Genomic DNA, 7376 nt, shown 5'->3' on the forward strand with positions numbered 1-7376 from the left:
ATGAGGCTAGTGGGTAATTGGGACACCCAGTCTGGCTCAGCAGACAATCGATTGAAAATTGTGATTTTTTTTATAAAGTGTTTAATGTGCACTAAGCCCTTTGCATACATTTAACCTCTAAAACAATCTTCTGTTTGTAGACGTAGGGCACACGGTGCGTGAGTCACTGGTGAGTGTGACCAACGTGGCCTAGAGACAGAAATTAAAGCAGAGCAGCCTGAGTCCCAGACCCAGGCCGACAGTCGTCACACTGGCGTCCGTATTCCCTTAGAAATGCTAAAGAAAGGTGAGTTGGGGTTTAGAGCTGACTTACTGATGGTGTTTAGAAACTTCGTGGATTTTAGATATGTGGGAAAACAGTCAATACTGTATGTATGTGAACCGTTGAAGGGGTGCAACCCCAAAAGCAGCAGTTGAAACACATGGTCATTTTCCGTGTTGCAGTTCTCCAGGAGGGGCAGTGCCCAGCCTTGCTGGCCCCCGTGGTTCTCTGCACACTCACCCTTGGTCTCTTTACCACTCCAGCATCTCCCTAACGTGTCGGATCCTTCCAGGGCTGTATGGTCATGTGCACACAGCTGACCTGAAGGGATTTTTAGCCCAGGACTCTCCTTAGACCTGAGGCCTGGATGTATGATTTCCCACCTGGCACCTCTCTTGTGACGTCTGAAGGATCTCAGACTCAGTTTTTCAACGCCAGCATGTGCTTCCTCTTCCTGACCTGCTCACACCCACCCACAGCTGCCCAGGGCAGCCTCCAGCCAGGTCAGCAGCCGTGTCCCGGGGTGTGTCCTGCACAGGTGGCCTCTCCATCCCCCATGCTCGGTCCGTCACTACCTCCGGCCGTGTGGTGGCCTGCGTGTCTCCTGGACCAACCCAGAGCTCTGCACCAGTACACGGGCTGGGCCACTTGCCTGCCCCTGGTCTGCTCTGTCTGCTGGCTCCCCTTCCGTCCGTCCCCCACTATACTGAGAGGTACGTCTCAAAGGCTGGTTTGGTTATGTATCCTCCTGGCTCTGGCTGTCTGCAATGACTTTCCATTGCTCTTACGGTGATGACAAAATTGTCACTTCCTCTTCCACGTCCTGCATGGCCTGACCCCATGAAGCTTCCCATCTTCCCTTCTTCTCTCTGTCTCTGTCACACGACTGTAGCAGATGGCTTCTGTGTCCTGCTTCCGAATCCCTGGGCCGTGTCTGTCCTGTGTGGTGATTTGGTCACCGCTCTGACTGTCTGCTGAGTCCAGACATCCTGCAGGGGCAGAGGCTCCACTGGCATCACACACATTATTGTTTGTTAAAGAAAGAGAGTCCCGGGGGAGAGGTGCCAAACGAGTGCATGTGAGAAGGTGCTCACAGGTGCAGAAAGAAGTCTTCGTCTGCCCCGAACTCTTCTCTCCTGTGTCCTCCATGTTAGCGAGGGACCCATCACCATCTCGTTCCTTAAGCCAAAGCCTTACGGTCCTTCCCAGGTCCTCTGCCCCGCGTTACTCTGCATTACCTCCCACCAGATCTAACTCCAGAGTGTTTCAAATCCTTTCCTGTCTAACCGCCCACTCCCTCTTCACCACTGGCATCCTAAAGCAGCGAGTAGGCGTCTGTCCTACGGTGGGTCTTCTCGCTTCATTTCCCCTCCTCTCGGTCTTCAAAACAAAGCCAGTGAGCTTTATAAAGCACAAGTCGGGTTGTAGCAGTGGTCTCTCCCTGCATCCAGCCAGTAGCCCAAACACCTGAGCCCAGGACCACGTGAGCACTGGCCTGCGCGTCCCCACAAAGTCGTGCTTCTGCCGCTCCCACCTTCTGTTTCGGGAGCCCAGGAAGTCCCCGCCCCGCCCAGTGCCATTTGCAGTCACCGTTCCTTCTGTCTGGAACGTTCTCCCAAATCTTGTATAAACTGGCTTATGGTTTGGTCAAAGGTCACTTCTGCAGAGAAGACATTTCTGAGGATCAGCGCTAATGCAGTCAGGCCGTTATTAACCTTTGTTTCTTCCTAGCAACTGTCACTGTATTAATTTATACTCTTCTGTCATTTCTTTTCTTCTCTGCTCCCAGCACTGTAAGCTCCATGAGAACAGCAACCTTTTCTGTCTTGTTCACGACTCTGACCCCAGAATTGGCCCCGGCGTGTAATAAATCCCAAATAAATATGCGTTTGGGTAAATGAGTGAGCAAAGCACCAACTGGGAAACAATGTAACAAATGTTAGTGAGAGAAAAAAGCTAATCTACTTACCAAAACCCATTGACCTGACTTCTACATTTCTTAAATATTTATATATTTGGAATACACTAGATTTATTCTGGTGATCATTTCACTATATATATATATATATATAATATCAAATCATTATCTGTACTCCTTAAGCTAATATAATGTCATCTGTCAGTTACACCTCAATTAAAAAATATATACGGTCACCACAACAAAAACACAAACTGTGCACAGCAGACCTGATCACAGAAGAAAAACATTTTTTTTTCTGAGCTGATACCAAACCTTCTCTTCCGATATTGGAAAGAAAGCTTTTTTAAAGTTTTGTAAACTCTGCAATTCTAGTTATAAGAATCAGTACAAATTTTGTGGGGGCAAACTTCACTTAGTTCCATACAAAGGCATTAGTGCAACACAGTATATATATTATATGTATTGCATATTTAATTATACATTTCATAATTAATGATGTATTTAATTCAATATATGTTAGAATGATTATGGTAATTTAATGTTTGTAATTTATGGAGGAAATGTTTATATTATAAAACAATAAATTCCTATGTAATGTATGAGAATTAACTATGTTTTAAAATGAATTTAAAAATACCAAAACAGCCTCTTCAATGAAGTTAAACTTTGGAAGAATCTTATTATTTTACTGTTTTAATAAAAGGTGTAATTGAAACACTGGACCACTAGATGGGAGTGTTTCAAAGTAATATAACCTGTGGATACAGACAGAATCTAGTCCTATAGTCTAGATGTTTTTCCTTTAAAACAATTTTAAAGATTTAAACGTGCATTATGTATATGTTACTTAGGTATGTTACACTTCTGTTATTTCTAAATCACAGTCGCATTATAATCATTATTGACCTTCATTAATTTAAGTTTTCGGATTTATAGAGATCGTTTCTAATTTTGAAGGGACCAGTATTTTTCAAATCTTGACAAAGTATGATAAAATGATCTGTTGTGATACTTAAGACATAAAAAATAGTTTCTTAGTTTAACGGTTTTCTTTGTGGTAGAAACAGATGGAAGTGATCTCTGAATTATTTGTATTATCTATTCCTAAACAAATTGGTATTTCTTAGTTTTTTCTTTAACACAAATAACTGAGGTACAGTGATAAACTGTTTTCTGATGAACGCATGCGTGCCTAAATATTATAGTGGCCCCCATATCGCGGGCCTATTGTAAAGGCAAATATGAGTTCAGACAGGTAAATACCTCAGCCATATACAAAGTGCTAATTACACGTTAAGACATGATTGAACCCGTTATAAAACTTAACTAAGAAGGTTATGGCCATGCTGAGAATCCACAGTGAACGACAAGGTGTCATGTGAAATAAACTGTTTTGTCACAAAATGTCACTGGGTGAAACCAGAGTTGACGTACATGCAACTAAAGCATTAATTTCAAACTCCAGTTGAACGTTGACTCCAATACGTAAAAGATAAATACCTGCATGCAGGTGGCCACCTGCCATCTTACTGTCTCACGCTTCAGCCGAGCATCACCTGCAGGGCTTGTTAGGACAGGTGTGCTGGCTGCCATCCCCACAGTCTCGGGTTCTGCAGATCAGGGGTGCAGCCCAAAAATCTACATTTTTAAGCAGTTCCCTGGTGCTGCTTCCTGGGATAGGCTGGGAGGTACCTTAGAATCACTGGCCAACAACAGTGCACAGGTCTAAAATCAGCTTAAGCTGCTCGTAAATTCCCCATCAGCTCTCTAAATATTCTCTTTATAGAAGTAGCAGGTGGACCGTCAGAATGAAAAGCAATAGCATATTTCCTTCATGATTTAGGAACTAAAATCTGCAACAGTAATATGACTTTTCAATGTTTCGTAATATCTGACAGATAAGCTTTATTTTTTTACCCTGAGAAATGCTGATTTGGAAAAATTGCTTAACTCCTTATTTTATTTGATTTTTTTTTTTTTAACTAAACAAATGAAACAGTTAATCTGGAGGACTCTGAGAAGAGATGAGATGGTTGGAAATTTTCTCAGAGAGCATCTGGTTCAGTGGCAGGGCCATGTCCCATTGCTCGAGGTCCTCTCTACGCCCAGGCACAAAGTCCCTTTGCATCGCGATAAGCAACACAGCACTTTTTTTTTTAACTACTTCTCTAATTAAAAATCTTTATTTAATAGATACGATCATGTAACTATAAAATTAGTCCTTAATTTTTACATATTAGTCCACAGACACAAACCTTTTAAGGTCTTTGATAGCTTTTGTTTTTAAAAAAGTAGCACATTAAAGCAAATGAGAACTTTTGCTGTCCTATTTTTGCATAACACAATATTATAAATTAAAATTAGCTCAGCTATTCTAATGTTCTAGAGTAAAATCAGGGGATTTCTTTACACTTGATTAATGTATTTTGATACTCAATATTATTTTACATTAATTCCAGGTGTACAGGCTGCATAGTGGTTAGACATTCATTTATATAATTTAAGAAGTGATCTCCCTGACTAGTCTAGTACCCACCTGGCACTATACCTAGTTATTACCATATTATTGACTATATTCCTTATGCTGTATTTTACGTCCCCATGATTGTTTTGTAACTATCAATTTGTACTTTTTAATCCCTTCCCCTTTTTCACCCCCACCCCCAAACCCCCTGCCATCTTGCAGTCATCAAACTGTTCTCTGTATCTATGAGTCTGTTTCTGTTCTGATGTGTATTTTGTTATTTAGATTCCACTTATAAATGAACTCACATTGCGTCTGTCATTCTCAGTCTGACACTCCATTTAGCACAACCCCCTCCAGGTCCATCCGTGCTGCTGCAGACGGCAAGAACCCATTCCCTTCCCTGGCCGAGCAAGATTCCATTGTATTTACGTACCACCTCCTTTATCCTTCATCCATTGACGGACACCCAGGCTGCCTTCACATCTTGGCCATTGTAAACAATGCTGCAATGGACATGTGGACACACATGTTCCCTCGAAGTAGCATTTTGGGTTTCTTCGCATATATACCCAGAAGTGGGATTACTGGGCCCTTCATTGTCTCTTCTTACAGACTTTGTTTTAAAGTCTGTTTTATTTGGTGTAAGTATTGCTACCCTAAGTTTACTTGTTTGTTTCCATTTTCATGAAATATCATTTTTCCATCCTTTTACTTTCAGTCTGTGTGTGTCTTTCCATCTGAAGTGAGTCTCTTACAGGCAGCATATGTTAGGTTTTTTTGTTTGTTTGTTTGTTCGTTTTTTATCTATTCATGCCCCCTATCTTTTGATTGGAACATTTAAACCATTTATATTTAAAGTAATTGTTTATTATTCATATTTTTTATCTTTTTCTTTTCATCTTAAAGAGGTCCTTCTAAAATTCCTTGTAATACTGGTTTAGTGGTGATGAATTCCTGTAGCTTTTTCTTGTTTGAGAAGCTCTCTATCCTTTGATTTTAAATGATAGCTTTGCTGGGTAATCTTGGTTGCATGTGCTTGCTTTTCATCACTTTGAATATTTCTTGCCAATCCCTTGTGGCCTGCAAAGTTTCTGTTGAGAAATAAACTGATAGTCTTATGGGAGCTCCCTTATAAGTTATTAGTTGCCTTTTTCTTGCTGCTTTTAGGATTCTCTTTTTATCTTTAATCTTTAACATTTTAATTATAATCTATCTTGGTGTGGACCTGTTTCGGTTCATCTTGTTTGGGACTCTGCACTTCCTGGGCTTGTATATTTATTTCCTTTGCCAGGTTAGGGAAGTTTTCTGTCATTGTTTCTTCAAATCAGTTTTTAATTCCTTGCTCGCTCTCTTTTCCTTCTGGTCCCCCTATAATGCAAATATTGGTGTGCTTGATGTCCCAGAGGCCCCATAAACTCCCCTCATTTTTTGGGATTCTTTTTTCTGATTGGGTGTTTTCTGCTACCTTATCTTCTAAATCGCTGATTTGATTCTATGCTTCATCAAATCTACTGTTGATTCCCTCTCATTTCTTCCTCATTTCCATTATTGTAACTTTCTGACTCGTTCTTTTTTGTTTTCTATCTTCATTTTTATGTTTCCTATCTCTTTGTTGAATTTCTCCCTGAGAATATTGAGCATTCTTATAACTAGTGTTTTGAAATCTGTGTCTGGTAAATTGCTTGTCTCTATTTTGTTTAGTTCCTTTTCTGGCTTATTGTTCTATTCTTTTATTTGGGACATATTTCTTTGTCTCCCAATTTTGGCTGCCTCTCTGTGTTTATTTCTACATATTAGGTAGGGCTTCTATGTCTCCCGGTCTTAGTAGAGCGGCCTTATGCAGTAGGTGTGCTGTGGGGCTCGGTGGTGCAGTCTCCTGGTCACTTGAGCCAGGCACTGCAGGTGTGTGCTTTGTGTGTGTCCTCTTCTTGTAGTTGAGCTTTGGTTGCTATTTACATAGCAGTAGGAGGGACTGACCCTCAGGCTGATTGCTTGTGAGGACAGGCTGTGACTACAGTGGAGGAGCTGCTGTGCAGGGCCTGACTCTACGGAGCAGGATTTGCTTTAGTGGGGCTCGGCCCAGTCTGCTCTTCGGGTGTGTCATCCTTGGCTTGAAGGTAGTCTGGTGAAGCTCTGGCCCAGTACAAAGCTGGTTACTGGGAAGGCCTGGGGCGTGAGAGGGAACCAGCTGCAGGCCAAGTTCAGCCACAGTCTGTACTCTGCCCAGGGCCACCTGGCATGAGCCACAACGCAATCCAGAGATGACCACTACCCATACTTGGCTTAGAAGTGCCTCACGAGGCCACTCTGAGAACTAAGGCCCACTATCTCTAGTGCGGGCTTAGGGCTGCTCACTGAGAGGCATGGGGCATGCCCAGGCCAGATGCTGTTTGTTTGGGCTTTGTGAACCTTTGAGAGACTTTAGGAAAGTTTCGAGCATGAGCCAAGACAGGTTGTTTATAGGGAAAAGCCACTGGAAGTGGCTTGGTTGTGCCTGAAATTTGGTTGGGGTGGGGTCTCAGGATCACCATGGTGGGGCCAATGATGGTGTCAGCCAATTGATGGAGACTCGGATATGGTGTCTGAGTGTGTGTGCATGCGGGGGGGGGGGGGCTCAACAAAGAAACAATTGGTTCTATCAGCAACTCCATCTGTGAGAATGCTGCCCCTCCCCCTGCAACCTGAAGCTAGATGCCTCTGTTCCTCCTCGTATGTCACTGGCACCT

Source organism: Rhinolophus sinicus, linkage group LG10 (genome assembly GCF_036562045.2).
Source record: "Rhinolophus sinicus isolate RSC01 linkage group LG10, ASM3656204v1, whole genome shotgun sequence".
Taxonomy (NCBI): Eukaryota; Metazoa; Chordata; class Mammalia; order Chiroptera; family Rhinolophidae; genus Rhinolophus; species Rhinolophus sinicus.